Source organism: Tachypleus tridentatus, chromosome 11, assembly GCF_004210375.1.
Source record: "Tachypleus tridentatus isolate NWPU-2018 chromosome 11, ASM421037v1, whole genome shotgun sequence".
Classification (NCBI taxonomy): Eukaryota; Metazoa; Arthropoda; class Merostomata; order Xiphosura; family Limulidae; genus Tachypleus; species Tachypleus tridentatus.
In genome coordinates, this window is record NC_134835.1 from 29,187,303 (window position 1) to 29,206,902 (window position 19,600).

Below are 19,600 nucleotides of genomic sequence, written 5' to 3' on the forward strand. Positions count from 1 at the left end.
CTGCTAAATAACGCAGATAGCCCTCAAGTAGCTTTGCGCGAATTTCAAAACAAACAAACAATCCTTGGTAGCGTCGTTCAAAGTCCAGTAGATCTTGGTGGAAGCACACGTCTTGCTCCTCTGAGTATGCTCCCATGTTCTCCTTGAATTTATCAAGATGACCGTCAAGGATATAGACTTTCAGGGACATCGGGCAGATTTTGCTGTAGTTCTTCACCAGAGCCTCAAGCAGTTTCACATAATTTTCGGCCTTGTGATTGCCCAAGAAGCCCCGAACCACTGCAACAAAGCTGCCCCAAGCTTTATTTTCCCTTCCAACTGAGGTTCTTGGGGAATTCTGTGTGCTCCAGGATCTTTATTTGTGGTCCAACGAAGACACCAGCTTTAACCTTTGCCTCATACAGCAAGAGAAGAAATCTCGAAGGTACTTGAAGACTGCAGACTCCTTATCAAGACCTTTGACAAATTGCTTCATAAGACACAATTTTACGTGCAATGGTGGGAACAACACCTTCTGGATATCCACTGCTGACTCACACTTGACATTGTAAAACTCGGTCTGTTGTGGCCAGTGCTTCCTGTTGTAGTGCGTTGCAATGTCCCTGTTGTCCCAAAGGCAAAGATAACAGGGAAAATTGGTAAAGCCTCCTTGGATAGGTCTGTGTTCACTTAAGCAACTAGAACTCAACTGAAGTGGTGAGCCCCTGCATGTATATATATTACTATGGAAAATTCTAAAAGGTTCTTCAAATTTCTCGTAAGCTCTACAAGACTCTAAAAGGTTCTTGAAAATTCTGTATCAGCTAATCACCACTGAATCTACCTGGAATGTTCTGGAAAATGGGTAAATTTGAAAATTTCATTACCCAGGTCACAAAAGCAAAGTCTGAAGAGAAAAATAGGTTTTTTCTATTTACTTTAAGCATAAGCAACTGGGAAATAACAATTGGGAAATTTTGTTACATAATGTAATAAACAATTAATAACTTATTAACCTTTATTTGTGTTTTGGTTAAATCATGTGTCTTTATCGAAAAGAGTGAAATTGCACTGCATCTTATGCACATATACATTTAATTGTTTGGTTTGAATTCCGTGTTAAGCTACATGGGGCCTATCTGTATTAGACGTCCCCAATTTAGCAGTGATAAGAGGAGAGAAAAGGCAACTATTCAACACTACCCGCCGCCAACTCTTTATCAACTAATAAGATTCAAGTTTCATTTAATTTTACTACCCTGAGAAAATGTAACTAGCTAACTGTACTAATCACCATAACGACATTCAAGCTCTGTGAAACAAATACAAGGACTGACTGTCAACTTTATAATGCATCAGCAGCTGTAGATATAGTTGAAGTTTCACAACATCGTCTCGAGTCCCGGATTCTCCAATTCACAGCAACCACGCAATCCCCCAAAAAAGGGGAGGACTTTACTTGAATATAATACTTCTAGTTTAGGTCTGTGTAATTAACAAAGTTAGAATAAACAACTCTTTTTGTAAAATGATGACCAAACTAATTCTACCTCTATAAACAGCCACTATGACTATTTCTGTGAAATGTTTAAAAACTAGTCTATTATAGAGTATACACAATAAAAAAACAATTTTAATTTATTTATAACATCGACCAATGAGATAACCTTCAATGAAATAGGATTATCTTAAATTAAATATTTATATATCAGCACTCCTTTGCTGCATGTTAACCGATTCTCTGCTATCAAGATTTGTACAGCAAACTTAAAAAACACATAGAGCAAAATATATTTTTCTACTTAACTGCTTATTAGTCAGTGTGAAGATCTTAACATATATACAAGTTTGTTTGTTTTTAATTTCGCGCAAAACTACACGGGGGCTATCTTCGCTAGCCATCCCCACTTGTAAGACTAGAGGGAATAACAGCTAATCATCACCCCCCACCGCCAACTCTTGGGCTACTCTTTTACCAAAAATAGTGGGATTGACCGCACATTATAACACGTTTGAAAGGGCGAGCATGTTCGGTGCTACGGGGATTCGAGCCTTCGACCCTCGGATTACAAGTCGAGTGTCTTAACCACCTGGCCATGCTGGGCCAATTCAAGCGGAATAGTTACCCTTATACACAAAACGTACACACACACAAACGTGATCTCTACCGTAAAAGCTGGCTTTATTTCTGAGTCGACATCAAAATACACAAATACAGTAAAGATTCTTTGGTGAGTACTTTGGTCTATAATAAATAACAGTTACAGCTGACGCCACCTAAAGTTTAGAAGTGAGAACGGCTAGAAAATACGTTAAATGTCCCCACGCTCAATTTTGTTAGAATTTTAATTTTATAAAAAAAAAAAAAAATGCACAAATACCAACTTATTTTGAAACTAAGAAACTCATAGTAAGACAAAGTCTCGTTAATGTATTTAACTTTTCCATAAATACACAACTTAAAACTAGTATTATAAAAGTAAAACCACAACAGCTAAACAAAAACGAGCACTAACAGAGTGATAATCATTTCCTTGAGTGACGCCATCCAAACGAACGTGCGAGTTTTAAAACCAGTTCTTGTTAAAACAATAACTCAGTATGTGTCGCATTTTGGGCAGTCTATACTTAAAACACACAATAAAAGCCTAAAATTATCATAAGTGCTGCATCAGATAATAGGTTTACAATCAACATTAGCAATAGTTTGTTTCATACTAAAATAGTAACAACTCATACCTCGGTGTTTACATCTATAACAACAGTTAGAGTAACCGCTTGACCACCTCAGTACTAGGACTGAATAGTTCGAGAGATAATTACGACCGGTCACGAAGACATTTGTACAGTTTCTTGTTGTATCATCTCGTACACGTTTTGTGGAAGTTAAACAACTTTAAGAATTAATGAAAAGTTACAGTTATATGGTTTAAGAAACTCTCTCACCTTCCAATTTTGGCCCAGGTGTCCGTTACAGATATATAGCGAACTAATCTTTAAGACTAAACTTGTAAGTTAAAAAGAACCAACGTATTTGTAGATGGGGCTTTACTCACAAAATATGTTGGAGAAAATAACTATTAAAAATAAAAGCATTCGATATCCGCAGTAAAGAACAAAAGCGTTTTCTTAAGATAAATAACTCTAAGTATTCAGCCATATCTCGTGAGTTGTTTGACTGTTTCGCGCCTAAAAATCTTTCTTTCAGAACCTACATTAACGGACTAATAATAGAAGTATGATACGGCAGCCAATGAAAGATGAAAGACATTTTGCCGGACGAATTCAAATTCTCTTTTGTTAGGCGTAATTAAAAACTAGGACTTTCGAGGTTGGCGAGAGTGAAAGAAAGCAGACGTATTTTTGATCTTAGCAAATTTATAACAGAAAATTGAGTGAAGAGCAAGTTTGTCGGGAACCTATCACTTCATACAATTCTATCTGGGCTACTCACCATTTGAAGTTACGAGCCATACCGGCCGAAATACCGAAGAAGACCGGCAAGTCGAAAGATGCAATGGCGTCGAAAAATAAAGGCCTAGGTTAGTGTTCAACAAAAAGTCAAAAGTAGGTGGCCTACCCGAAAATGAAAATATAAATTTAAAAACTTTAATAGAACTGGCTAAAGAAGAACTAAAAACTATAGCCTCCCCAGTGGATGTTACTCAAATTAAAGATGGGGAAAAAAAAAGAACAAAATATATAAAATAATTGACGAAAATATAAAATCTACTGCTGTCAACAATGAAGCTGAGGCTACATTGTTAGACAATGAAAAACTAACAACTAGTAAATGCTAAAAAACCACTTTGGATATTGAAACTAACACAAATTCGGAACCAAACGAAACAAATTCTGACGACGAAGGCTTTACACTGGTGAAGACTAGAAGTCAGAAAAAACAAAAAAAACAAACACAGAAACACACAAAAAAATGTATCTAAATTACCAAACAACGCCATAATCATACAAGGCATACCAGGAAACTACAACCAACCACAACTAGTAAAAGAAATATTCAGATGTAAACCTAAGATTAACATTACTAACATTAAGCGTCCGTCTCGCGGCGGGGTCCTCGTTCAAAGACAGGAACCTGCTGACTTTAATAGATTACTGAAAGAATGGCCTTCAGACGCCATTAAAACAGGAAACATAACTATACACTTACCTGGAGCTGGGCCAACACCCAAATCTTTCGTAATCAGGGGGATACACCAAACATTGACATAGAAGATATTAAGGATGAATTAACTGAACCAAACATAAAACACGTTTCAGTTGAACGAATAATTTCTAATATAACTAAAAAAAACCAACTAATCTAATTAAAGTAGTTACGAAAAATACCAAAAAAAATAACCCAGCTAATAAATAATGGTATCACATTGTGGTATCGTAAATACACAGTAGAACAAACCGAAACACCATCAGTGGTTGTAACACAGTGTTACCAATGCCAAAGGTTTGGACATGTAGCAGCAGCATACCAAGCAACTGCGCGCTGTGTAAGCTGTGGAGAAAATCACCACATTTCACATTGCACCAAACAAAACCCCAAACCTAAATATCAATTAAGACACTTATACGAACTTAAAAATCCAAACATGAACAAGCCACAAACAAACAAAATTCAGATCAAAACCAACTATCACTCCAGCACCACAAAACACAAACAAACTCGTATGCTGCAGTAGTCAAGAAAACATCAATCATCCAGGAAAACCATGAACAAGTAATGAAGATTCACCTAAAACAACTGAAGACGCACACAAAACCACTCCTATGAATATTGATAACACACTAACCAATACCATTACTTCCACCTTTTCTGAAATATTGACAAAATACACAAATCCAAATAATGAAAACAATCTAACAGATATAATCATCAAAATAATTATGAAAAACATCAAAAAATACCTACCACAAATGTTAACATACATCATGAACTCTGTTAAACATGGATAAATTCACAGTATTACACATCAAATCCAGAGATATATTGCTTCCAACACCTCTCCCCGATAAACTTGTACATCTGATAAAATCAAATTTAATTAATAATAATTAATAAAATAGTGTTAAATTAAAACAGCCACCTACGTAAATAGACTTAAAAAAATAAAAAAAGGAAAAATATAAATGGACATTGCCCTGAAAAGGACCAGTCTAAAGTTCATATTACTCCATATTAATCAGTTATTTCCAACAATGCAACGGAAGGAGGCCTCGGTGTACCTGACCCTCCTGGGTATACAAATTATATATACCCAAATACCAGAGAAAGACAGACAGACAATAGAAGTATAATAAATTATTTTCGTTTGCATTGTTCGAAAGAACTCAGACTTTGAATATTTTAGCAGAATTCTCCGAAACACTAAATACTGAACTTTATATTAATAGATATACGTTATAAAACTTCTAATCTACAAAATGTATAAATTTTTGAGCACCGACCTGCATTAAATATAACCAAAAATTACAACACAAATACACGTAATATACGAGATGATATAGAACGTCCAAAGTGTTAACTGAAAGTGGGAGAGGAAGGTATATCTTGGATTTACACGAACTGTAGGTGAATATAGAAGTTAAATGGGCTTCGGACACATGTCCACTTCCTTTTCCAAAATTTCTTCAATACTTTTGTATCAAAATAAAAGTATTTAGTGGTTTTTGAACACAAAATCTACCAGTTTTTAAAGCACTAAAAATTATCGATTCGTTCAAACTTCCACACACGTAAACACCAATAACGTACACATTTCACACGTAAAACTTTCTTACCATACAATATTAGTTTCCCATAAATAAGATTGTTTTATTTAAACTTGTTTTATGCCGAAAAACACCAAAAAATCGTGAAAAGACTAACGGTAGCTAGGAATGAGGGTTTAATTAGATTCATAACTTCAGTTGACTTCGTATATCTGCGACCACCTGTAAGCCATACTTATGAATCATCTTTAAAAAAAAAAATCGCAACATTAACTTGCTCTTACGCGGGAAAATTCACCTGAGCCCGAATAAAACGAACCTGGTGATAATATTTTAAAATAAAAACCGCCAAACTTACGAGATATACACATCACAGATGTTCTTGTACATTTCGTATTTATAAGCTGCTCGTTCGTTTTTCGTCAAACAAAAACCTGCGCGATTTAAAATACGGAAACACACGGATATCGAAATTCTTACTATTCCGTAAAATAAAAAAGTTTGTCGTAAATAACAGTTCTAATGATACTTGTTTTGTAGAGAACAAATAAGAAAACTGTGATGAATTGCAAATAGTAGGCAAGATAATAATTTATTCTATTCTAAAGCTAAGATAGTTATAATAATTATACCACTGATTTTGTTTTATTTGCCCAAGGAAATAATGATAATATTTCTAGCTCTATTAATGTTCTTTTAATATAAATAATCCAAAATATAATTACAAGGATGACGCCCTGTTGGAATATGATCACGTTTAAATGTTCTTAGAAATGGCTCAAGAATTGTAATACTAGACTAACCCTTGTGTTGAGTCAAACAAAATAATTTGTGGCACAAATACATTAAAAACACTACGTGTACACAATATACAACTTACAATAAGCGCTTCTGGATTCCAACACATTTAGCTTCAAATGCACTTTTTTGTCAACCATGTATAGCTGTATGGTGAACTGCCTATAGTGTCACTATTGGTCAGTTTTATAACGTCTATGTAAATTAAAATATTTGAAATCTAATATTACTCAAAGTGTTATTTAATTATTTGATGTTTTCCTCACTTGCATTAAACCATATTGTTTGTTTAACTAATACTTTATTTTCTAAAACTTCTGTTTTCAATGTTTGTCTGGAACTATATTGTTTCATTACTTTATTATTCATGTAAAACTGTATTGTTTGTTTAACTAATACTTTATTTTCTAACATTTCTGTTTTTAATGTTTGTTTGAAACTGTATTGTTTCATTACTTTATTATTTATGTAAAACTGTATTGTTTGTTTAACTAATACTTTATTTTCTAAAACTTCTGTTTTCAATGTTTGTCTGGAACTATACTTTTCTACAGTTTGAATTTTGTTTATGGAGATTTTATTTATATAAACTGTAGCTTACCACCTTTGAATTTAGTTGCCGTTTTACAAACTTAATTAGTACTTAAAAGTATGAAAACCTCCAAATGAGAAATATTAAGATAAACCTACTTAACCCTTAAACAGCAGGAATGTTGTAGGTAGCAGCATTGATGATGACCACCATTTAAGGGTTAAACACTTTATGCTTATTTAACAATAAAAGTAAAATTCTGTTATTAACACATTAATTTCCAAATCTCCTTGTAACCAAAAGCTTTTCTCCACTAAACAAAAGAATCATATGGCAGACTCCAACAAAGTGAAATAATTTCAAAGTAATGGTACAAAGCTAAAATGTTTTCCAAATCTTAAAGCTCTTGCCACAACATCCATTAAGATCAAAATAAAAATTCAACTATTCAAGATAATTTCTTAAGAACACAGATCACTATAATTTAATACTAAAAATTGTTGCATCTTTCAAGTTCTAACAGTCAAATATGAAACCAAAGTTTCTGGTACGTAAAGACTGGTAAGAGAGAGAGAGAGACACACACATAGAGCCTCCTATGTATTTTGCACCAGTCATAATATCAGTAAACAAATAAATAATAATTAAACACATAAAATGAATATTGCATTACCATTCTACATCACTCTCATACAAAAATATTTGCTTTCTAAAAACTTTACATATTTAATTAGATCAGCAGTAGTGCGTAAAAAAACAACCAGTCAGTTTATTCACTAGACGTACTCCCAAAAGTAACCTACATGCATTATTAATCTGCAGTCAATATAATATACAAAATAACACCTACAATATCAGGTCTCTAAAACTCATTTAAACTTTGCTATTAAACAGTTACATCTATTTTAAATTCAACGTTTGGTGGGTGTAGAATATCGTAAAATCACTACTTTAAATTTAACTAATGCTGTTGTATAGACATTCTTATAAATATACTTTAATATTGGAGAGCCATCACTTTTCCGACTCTTGTTTTTACAAAAATTGTTTTGTCGTTTAGAAGCTAACTAATGAATTGCCTTTAATTACTTTAAGATTTCCTACACATTAGATCTTCTATTGTGGTTATCAAAACACTGAAAATGTTCAGTAAACTTTTACACAAGTAACTGAAGAATATAGAAATGCAGATGTGATTTTCAGCGAGTACTTTTATATAAATAAAAAATTTATAATAACTTGTATCTACTTCAGTACACTCACCCTAATTACCTAAACATCAGAGGAACACTGGTTAGCAATGCCTGGCAACTTGAAGTAACATAGTGATGGCTGAAGTGCTACTTTTTAACAGTGAAATATAACTAGCACAGCTTCACAGAGCATAGAGAACTTGTACAAATATACCACAATTCTCATATAAAACAACTTGAAAACAAAAATCAACCTCAAGTAATTTTTTTTCCCCCATTTTGTTTTTCTTTTCACTTTGATAACCAATGGAAAATTAGTAATTCTGGCTGTGCTATAAAGCTGTTTGGCCTCCCTCATCAGGATCCCAAAAGAAAAAAATAATTACATATTTCTCACTGTTTTCAAGATAGTTATTACAACTTTGAACCAAGTAAAGGCCAAAGCAAGACATGCTGCACTAATGCAAAAGTCACACGTGACACAAACCGAACACAACTTCCTGTTCATCTTTACATCTGTCTGTGATTTGTTGTTAATCTCTCCAACTGATCTTCCAGCTCTTGTATTTGGGCATTTCTGGCTGACAACTCTTCATTTAACATTTTGATTTCCACTGTCTGACGTTTATAGGCCTTTTTCAGCTACTCCAATCCATGTAAAAATATTGAAAGGTTTTATAAGATATTCTCTTTTCTTATTTATATACATATTTCTAAACATAATTAAACAAATTGTTTCTACAAATGAAATACTATGCCCAAAACAAAATATATTTTAAAAACCATTACTTAACCCTTAAACAGCAGGAATGTTATAAGGTTGCAAAAGCAACTGATGATGGCTGCCATTTAAGGGTTAAAAAACTACATTTTCAAAAATTTTCATGTCTTTTGTTTTTAATATGTTTGGAGAGAAAACATTTATAATAATGCTAGGAGAGTGAAAAGGTAAAAACACTGCAAAGTATAAAAAAAAATTATAACATTAAAGATAATTTTAAAAAAACATTCACAACAAGATGACTCAAACTACAAATGAAGATAAACTTAAGATATTTTATTTTTTGTCTAAAAACAACTGAAACGTTTATTTTGAAATACAAAATATAAATCACATTTTTATCACCCTTAAACAAAGCTGATAAACAGTAAGCTATTCTAAACCTTCTCTTACTCTTGTTTTACAACAAAGCAGCTACAATTACAAGTTAAATCCTTCAGAGAAAAGAAACATTAGATAAATATACTACATTCAAGCTTGACCAATGGAAAAAAATACAATCAAGCTAAGCATGTTCAGATTTGAGCTCCACAAGTCACACACCTGTAAATATAAATGCATGCAGATGTTGTCACAAACATTTCTAATATTAAAACTGGAAATTCCAAATATTTGTAAAATGTAGTAAACAGGTGGTTAAAAAATAAAACATTAACTACCTACTTGTTAATACACTAAATAACATGTAAGGAGTGGCCATATAAAACATACAAAATATTAATTTTCTTGTGTTAAACAGAAAACCTGATAAAATATCAATACAAAGCTTCAGGAGCCAATAAAGTTCAACATGTTACATAGGAAGAAAGTCAGATCAGATGCGTTGAACAGAAAACCCAAAAAAAGTATTAATATAAAGCTTCAAGAGACAATAAAGTTCAACATGTTACATAGGAAGAAAGTCAGATCAGATGCGTTGAACAGAAAACCCAAAAAAAGTATTAATATAAAGCTTCAAGAGACAATAAAGTTCAACATGTTACATAGGAAGAAAGTCAGATCAGATGCGTTGAACGGAAAACCCAAAAAAAGTATTAATATGAAGCTTCAAGAGACAATAAAGTTCAACATGTTACATAGGAAGAAAGTCAGATCAGATCCGTTGAACAGAAAACCCAAAAAATGTATTAATATAAAACTTCAAGAGACAATAAAGTTCAACATGTTACATAGGAAGAAAGTCAGATCAGATGTGTTGAACAGAAAACCCAAAAAAAGTATTAATATAAAGCTTCAAGAGCCAATAAAGTTCAACATGTAATACAGGAAGAAGAAATTCAGATGTGTTAAACAGAAAACCCAAAAAATGTATTAATAGAAAACTTCAAGAGACAATAAAGTTCAACATGTTACATAGGAAGAAAGTCAGATCAGATGAAAGAGAAAATGTAAAAAAAAATAAAACATAGGCTGAATTTAATACATATATCTTATAGATAATACATAGTTTGTTAACTGAAACTCGAAAGAATGTTTACAACATTTTAAGGCAGGCAGATTGTTTGAATATTATTTCTTTTCTTCTGTACCACAAGTCCCAACATCGATACCTATCATAGCATTTCTTTTGTAGTTGTTAGTAGAAGAAAATTGTTAACATGTCTAAAATTATTCTAAAATATTAAATCTAAAATTTCACCAGAGTTTTATCTAAAAGGTCCTACCTCTGCTTCTGTTTGTGGTCCATCTGGTTCAATTTCAGGATCACTAGAGCTATCAGTGTCATCCAATGTTACATAAGAGGCTACTGGCAAAGCACTACTGTAGACAACATCACACAGTATCATTCCACTAGACACTTCCTTTTCTTCATCTTCAAGCCAAGGATGATTCTTAGTGATCTCAATAACTTTGTTTTCATTGGTGCTGAACATAAAGCATAGTTTAATTGGTAAGCAGCTTTCACAATTATTTTCTTTTAACTTACACATGAAATAAAGCGTTTTTTATTTAAAGTAAGTACAAAATCAATGTGGAGAAAAATGAACAAGATAATAAGTCACTTTCTTTTTATCTTTCATAAAAGCTTTTAGCTGTGTTATAGAGCCTTCGTCAAGCCTTATTCTCTCGGGGTTTTTTTCTCCATAAACAGTTTAATCCAATTATCAGTCTGAAAGTATACAAGCAACAAATAACACTGAATTAATCTAATTTTACTGCTTATCAACCATCCAATTGTCAGTAACAAATATATTTAAAGGTTGAAAACCATGCTTTACTAATATTCTATTTCACCAACCCCAACACGAAGGTGTCCTTTCTCAACATGTACGTTTTTATACATCTGAAAACCATTGTTTATGGTAAATACAAAACAATCCTCAAGTTAATTGCACAGCTAAGATAATGAAATCAGTTCCTATGCATGGTAGTAATTATAAGATATGGATACACGATAGAAAAATCAGTTCAAAGGTCATGATAAAAAGCCAGAGGATTACTAAATCTTTACATTTCATGTCCACAGAAGGTTCTACCCTTGGATCTGATAGTCCTACATTTTTACTGTAGTATATTAACCCTTTCACAACAGGCTCAGTATATTGTAAATGAGTTAAGTATATATTCTGTAACTTTTGATACAGTATGTGTACCTTAAATGTTTTTACCTTACATTAATCATGGTAAAATAAAAAAGTTCTCCCTTAAATGGACAAACACTCAGACCAAACTCCTTACATAGTACAAATAGAAGTCTTTTAACAAACATAGTAAATCAAAATAACCAAATCCTTAACTCAGGATATACACATACAGGTGATCACATATTTTCCAATGTCATAAAAGGATCAATCAGTATTCTCAAATAGAATATATCTGTTGTACTCATCTTTAATCACAAAACTTCATCACAATTCAACAGAATTTTTTTTTACCAATTTCATCCTAAACCTAAACTGTGAAAACTACATAACCTCCGTCTGGAGACACCTAAACTGTGAAAACTACATAACCTCCGTCTGGAGACACCTAAACTGTGAAAACTACATAACCTCCGTCTGGAGACACCTAAACTGTGAAAACTACATAACCTCCGTCTGGAGACACCTAAACTGTGAAAACTACATAACCTCCGTGGAACACCTAAACTGTGAAAACTACATAACCTCCGTCTGGAGACACCTAAACTGTGAAAACTACATAACCTCCGTCTGGAGACACCTAAACTGTGAAAACTACATAACCTCCGCCTGGAGACACCTAAACTGTGAAAACTACATAACCTCCGCCTGGAGACACCTAAACTGTGAAAACTACATAACCTCCGGTCTGGAGACACCTAAACTGTGAAAACTACATAACCTCCGGTCTGGAGACACCTAAACTGTGAAAACTACATAACCTCAGTCCTGGAACACCTAAACTAAAACTACATAACCTCCGTCTGGAGACACCTAAACTGTGAAAACTACATAACCTCCGTCTGGAGACACCTAAACTGTGAAAACTACATAACCTCCGTCTGGAGACACCTAAACTGTGAAAACTACATAACCTCCGTCTGGAGACTTTAGTTTTTTAGCTCTTTACCAATGCATCTCTTCAACTTCTATGTCTATTAATTCTTAAAAAACACCAAAGCTACAATTACTTCTCATAATTTCAATGTCATTCTTCAGCTTTTCTGTACCTCAGCACATCTGAAGTTTTTAAATAGATACATTTAAATCAAAGGAGAGGTCAAAATTAATGAGCACCTCGCTGACAAAAGATCAAAAATCATGCTGTTACGTGTAGTTTAATAATTAAAACTCAAAACCTTTTTTGTCACCACTTAACAAACAAAAGTTAATAATATAAGATACATTCACACATTTCTCATATGTTAGTTTTCTCAAGAGTAAGTTAAAAAATTACTGCATTATTTTAAAAATCCTAATTCTTATTTTATTATTTTCTAAAAAACTTTCCAAATGCTGATCCTGTAAGCCTATTTTTGTATTTACCAAGATAATTTCAATCAATTATCCGATTCTTAAGTTAACAACTTTGTTGTAGAGCCTATTTTTATATTTACCAAAATAATTTCAATCAATTATCCGATTCTTAAGTCAACTACTTTGTTTTACTTACTCATCCAAGGCTCTGTTGCTGTTGATAACATTGTTATTGATATGGATATGGCTCTCTCTGTAGTCAACTCTGTTGTCTTGTGAGATGAAGAAAAACTTTCGTTCATTGTTTCGGTCTGCCGTTGTTAAGTAATGTTTGTCTGGATGATATAACACTGGTTTGTTGGTGCGTGCTCCAGCACCCGTCTGTCAGTATTCAATAATTAAACATTAAAACTTGCACATAAACATGAAAACCATAAATTCAATTCCCATACCCTGCCCATTAAACAAAACAAATGTGTCCTATTGTTGAACAGCACATTTTACAAAAACAGTTAAGAAAATTTTAGTATAGATGATATTGGATATATATATGTACAGTAATACCTGTCTAAGCCAGAAACTGCATAGGGCAGAAACCTGTACTAGCTAGAAATATCAAAATTTTGCAGCATTATCTTAAGATTTCTCTCATAAAAGGTCCTCTACATGGCAGAACCTGCATAATGTAGACAGAAAACTATCTTTCACCTACCTCATCTATCAACAAGTAGGATTAGAACCTGAGTAAGATGGAAAAATGTTTTTGTTTAAATATTAATGCGTTATTGTTTAATTAATAATTTGTTTAAATATTAATCGTTATTGTTTAATTAATAATTTGTTTAAATATTATTATTGTTTAATTAATAATTTGTTTAAATATTAATACGTTATTGTTTAATTAATAATTTGTTTAAATATTAATACGTTATTGTTTAATTAATAATGTGTTTAAATATTAATGCATTATTGTTTAAATATTAATGCATTATTGTTTAATTAATAATTTGTTTAAATATTAATGCATTATTGTTTAATTAATAATTTGTTTAAATATTAATGCGTTATTTTTTTATCAATAATTTGTTTTAATATTAATAAATTCTTGGACATTTTATTACAGTAAATATTGGTTAAATATATTCTGTTCTTTTTCTGCCATCATTATTTTTGCAGTTAAATTAGATTCATGATTTGTAGAAATATATTTGTCTTTTAAATACAAAATTCTACTGTTTAAATAATTCTCATGAAAAAATAATAAATTCCTATTTTCCCTAATATTACAATTTAGGGAAAATTTACCTAAAACTCTCATTTTTAACAAAAGCTAAAAAATAACCATTTTTTTAAATGTTTGTTACGACGATTCTAGCGAAATCCAAACTCTGATTGAGAAGATTGATGCAGATGATTCTGTGAATGCAGAGAGTTTTGTGAACGTTGATTAGAATGTTTTACCAGAAACTGATGAAATTGATTTAAAATCTATAATAGAATTGCAAGATGGTAACAGTGCGAGAGATTCAGAAGATGAACAAAATGGAAAATATAGTGAAGAAATAAAAATTCCTACTTCAGTGCATGTGTTAAGTTATATTAACACTATCAAATTGTATGCAGAAATGAAGGGCAAAATGAACTTCATGAAAAGGCCATAGAATTGGCTTTCTCTTTTAACCGCACAAGAAAGCCCATTAAAAAAACGAAACAGTCAATATTAGACACTTTCTTCAAATAAATTTGATTAAGATTTTGTGTACTTGTATATATTTGAATGTCTATTTTTGTTCTTTTTCTAATAAATATAACAAACAGTATGAAAACTATTCACAAACGTCTTACTTCCTTGAGTCAAACAAGTATAATGTTCCACTTAACAATTATATACAATTAAGGAAATGCATTTTCACTGTCTAAGCTGGAAAACTAAGTTTAATGAAAAATATATTGAATACATCTTACTCTATTAAAGCCTCCTTGATTGAAACCATAATTTTCAGCTCCCATTAAAGTCAGTATTTTCCATTCAACATGTACTTGTTTTAGCCAACAGTTAGCCTAAGACTAATGAAAATCATAAAAAACAAGAGAAAGGAGAACCACTTAAGTTGCATCTATAGAACTAACCTTCAATGACAAAAGAACTGGATTACGGTTCTGACCATTCAACCATTCTTCTGCTGTCTGAGCAGGAGTAGGTGCTGCTGTGTCAGGGTAAAGGTCATATTGGAACTGTTCAGACTGTACATGCAATTGATGATAGATGAATATATTTTATGTAATTCACTGCAGTAAATACCATCAACAACTGTACTAAACATTGTTTAAATGACAATCTATAGGGCACTTAAACTGATTGGAAAATCTTAACTTGTGAAAAACCTCAAACCTTACAATTAAGGTTGATTTATTTTAAGAAACATCTTTGCGACTCACGAGTTATTAATGTCATACCTTTCTTGGAACAATCATGGATATTGGCTCAAAAGTTCTTTGGTAGCATGTAGTTTGTAAAATCGGAATATTTCACAACGCATCACATCAAGTCCACGTTTTGGCATAAAACCAAGTCCTCGCTGAGGAGAACCAGTTAAAAACTGGTGAAGATAATAACACCATGGGGCTTCATCTACAGTCTCATAGTATCGAATATTACCATCACCCTACAAATTCATCATAAAAAAATGAAAATAAAACATTACTACTCCGAATATTTGTACAAAATTCCCACATCTTAAACAGAAATACACAACAAAATAAGCTCAGCTTTCAATATTCAAATTAGATTAGAATGAGAGAATAATTAGAATAAGAACAAACTGATTCCATGAACAATTGATCAATTGATCAAAGCACTACCTAAACTCTATATTAATATTTTTGTTGGAATATTTAAAATAAAAACTAAACATTAATGAACTAAGAAAAAGACCAGAGAATATGTTTCAATTAAGTATTCATTAATCTAATAAGTAAACCAGAAAACTATGTTAACAAGCAAATTAAAGATACTAGAAATTTTAACCAAATTAAGCAGGTAATTAAGTAATATTAATTAAGAAAGAGTGAAACTCAGTGACATTTCATTACATTATTGTTTTAATACAAACCAAAATATATGATGTTTCAAAAAAAAATACAATGCACCAAAGTATGATGCAAATACAAATACCAAATATTAATAAAGTACAGATTCAATATATTAAAATAACATTATTATGAATAACACAAGCCTGCATATTTAAACTTAATAAAAGTTGTTTTACTTTTTTGATAGTGGATTTTCCATAATTTTGCTACTCAGACTTCAAAGATAATATTTATTTCTCTTTCACATATGTTGTTTGTTGTTTTATAAATCATGACGTAAATAATAATTTGATGTAAGTTGGGATTTTTTATTTCATTTGCCACACTGAACATTTATTATTAATTCATTCATTATGTTTGGGTTCCATAATGATAAATAAGTCTCCCACATCGTGATTGGTCCAGAGAAATCTATAGCCAGTGGTTGTCACCATTTTAAGCATACCAAAATTTAAACCAATTTCCATAAAAATTTTCACTTATGTAAAAGCACACGACATTTTATGAAAAATCTCTACTTGATGAAGAATAAAATGGATATCACTTTTGAATACATGGTACCTGAAATACTGTAAAACATGTAAAAAATTACGACAATAAAACTATCACAGCACTGTAAACACAAAATTTAGTTTCTTCTATCTTTCAGTAACCAAAAGTAAAAAACTTACTTTTCCAACAAGAAAGACCATCTTGGTATCATGATCATAGTAAGGAAATATAACACCAGATGATGAATCAATATTTTCTATTTTCAAAGGTCCACGAAGATCATACTGAAACAGCAAAAAAACCTTTTCATTAAAATTTGACAAAGTGTCTTTGTACATCTAAAGACTTCAGTCTCAAACAACATCTTAAAACTTTTATAAGCATGGCCAAAACTTGTGTCTTTTTTAAATATTAAGATATCACTTACCCACGTTGACAATGTTAAAATTATTTTTACTTGAAAAAGCAGAATTATTACACAAAAGAAGCAAAAAAACATAATAAAGATTACAACATGAAAATCACACCTGTGACCAAACGGCCCACTGTCGATCACTGTATTTAGAAAAGCCAGTTGTAAACACTCGTCCAGTATCCCCAAGAAACACAACTTTGGAGGCCTTGGACCCCTGGTGGCAAGGACCTTCCTACAAAGGAACTTGCTCTTATTAATAAAAACAAGACTTCAGTTCTAATAGAAATTTTGATATTAAATTATATGCTGTAATTATGCAATTTCATAAACCCACATTAAACACAGTGGTCATCTGAAAGTTAAATTTGTATTACAAAATAAAATATTTAATTTCAAAATTAAATTATTAAAAATCCCACACTTACAGTTAATGCCAGGTAACTATCCATTAAATTAGAGAATCTAACATACAACCTATTTGTTTCCCTCAGATAATTTTTTTTTCTCTAAATAAATTAAACTACAACAATTATTATAAAATCACGAACAAGCAAAAATTTACATCTGTAAAACTATCAAGAGAATAAAACAAACCATAAGCACTTTTCCATGTCGAGGGTCTATTATCCTGAGCATCTTATCTTTACACGTAGTTGCCAGCAAACTGCCATCTCTGTTAAAAGACACTGAGTAAATAGAATCAGGGTGACAGTCAATGGTCTTCACAACTTCTCCTGTACTTATGTGCCACAGAAGAACCTTTTTGTTTTCACGTACCAAAAAAAAATTGTCTTTAATGCATGCGTAACAATAAAACAAATTTGTTTTACAGCAAAATTTCCTAACTTAGGATAGGTTTAAGAAACTAAAAAAGATTAAACAAAGATTCACAGAGAGAATTATGTAAATACGAGCCTTCAGAATAATGTTAAAAAAATACAGCTCAAGGAGTTATAAAAGTCAGTTTTTACTTGGAAAAAAAATAAAATTATTTCTGAGATAAAGTTGATAATAGCTTATTAACCTAATTCAAAAATTTTATTTTATAATTCACAAACTAAATTCACTATCTATTCCAGCTAAATATTTTAACCTGTGCATTACTTTTGGAAGAAAATTACATACACACATTAAAAAAAAATTGTAGACATTATGCCAAGTTTAACATCAAATTACTACTATTCTTTTTCAATTTCACTCAACTAAACAGACAGAACCTGATAACATTAACCTGTTGACTGCCAAGTATTTCAGCTGTTACAATACAACTCTAATGCTTCTTCATTTTGTAACTTTTTTCGTGATGCCATTTTGGATCGAAAGTGAAACAATTTGTAAGTAGGTCAAATGCATGTATGGTGCTGACATCTAGCGTTGTACTTAGGTATTATCGAGAACGAATTAACTCGTCCGTGGCACTGTGTTACCGATCGGCACTGAACAGGTTAGTTAAATGAGCTGGCACAATGATTTAATACTTGAACAAGATTATAATTTTAACCCATCTGTTATGTTAATTTCAACATCAAATAGAAAATTTGCCTTTGAATTTTGCACAAAGCTCCACGAGAGCTATCTGCGCTAGCTGTCCCTAATTTAGCAGTGTGAGGCAAGAGAAAGGCAGGTAGTCATCACCACCCATCACTAATTCTTGAGCTACTCTTTTACCCATGAATTGTAGGATTTACTGTCACATTATAATGCCTTACAGCTGAGAGAGCAAGCGTGTTTAGTGTGATGGGGATTCGAACCCGCAGCCCTTGGATTACGAGTCGAGCATCTCAACCACCTGGCCATGCCAGACCTCAAATGGAACACCATAATACAATGTTATCTCTGTACTTCCAACATTTTCTAATTTCATGCAACTTAACAATTAACTCTAATAAACTGAAAAGACAAAGTTGAAGAAAGGCTATTGGATCAGGCTCCTTTCGTAAATTTATTTATACAATTCTATTGGTCAAGTTTGAAATTATACAATGAAACAAACAAGTTATTTGACGTGTAAAATAAAATATTATTGACAGGAAACCAATGATTACTTCCTTCATTGGAAAGTTGTTTATGATTTTTAGTTTAAGTATTTATTTCTGTAATACTAAACTTGTTCATGTGCACACAAAATTTCTTACTAAATTGTCAAAACCAGCACTAAGGAGGATGTTTTCAGCTGTTGGATGCCACTCGATGTAGCCAACCCTCCGACGATGGTGTTGCAGATCCATAATAGGTTTTGTCAGGTTGAAACGCATCAAGCCTTCATCAGGGATAAACCACAGTTTTATCTAGAAGGTATCAGAATCCATACCAAGTTATCAAATAACACGGTTAACATTTTCAAACACTTTTTTATATAAAACATAATTTAATATACAATTTTTGACAATAAGCATATGAAACAGCCTTGCATGTTCAAGCAATATTATCAAACAGTGTACACAGAAGAAAATCACAGCACCAACAGAATATTTTACAGTTAATATATCTATATAATGAATGAAAGAAGAAATTGTATTAGGCTAAAACAAATACAAACAGTTTGAGTAGTTCTCACTTCTACACTCTGAAAACTCAAGATCTGTACCACATGTAAGGACTTGTATTCTCTCTACTACAGTGGTTCTTTAACACAAGTTATGTTTATCAAATGGTAAAATAAATGCACTGTATTTAACAGGGACTGTATGGTCAAGTTTTATTTGGTTTCTC

At 31.8% G+C, this 19,600-nt stretch overlaps 1 pseudogene across 1 annotated transcript in view; it reads right to left on the minus strand.

The window, feature by feature from the left end:
* Positions 1 to 7,781: 7,781 nt before the first annotated feature.
* Positions 7,782 to 19,600, minus strand: part of LOC143231837 (coronin-2B-like) — a 49,144-nt pseudogene continuing 37,325 nt past the window's right edge. Inside the window, exons 6-14 of the transcript XR_013017231.1 lie at positions 19,024 to 19,176; positions 17,483 to 17,647; positions 17,001 to 17,120; positions 16,653 to 16,757; positions 15,346 to 15,554; positions 15,019 to 15,132; positions 13,085 to 13,269; positions 10,675 to 10,876; positions 7,782 to 8,871 (exon numbers count right to left, since the gene is read on the minus strand). The product of XR_013017231.1 is annotated as a coronin-2B-like (transcript). The remainder of the gene's footprint in view (positions 8,872 to 10,674; positions 10,877 to 13,084; positions 13,270 to 15,018; positions 15,133 to 15,345; positions 15,555 to 16,652; positions 16,758 to 17,000; positions 17,121 to 17,482; positions 17,648 to 19,023; positions 19,177 to 19,600) is intronic.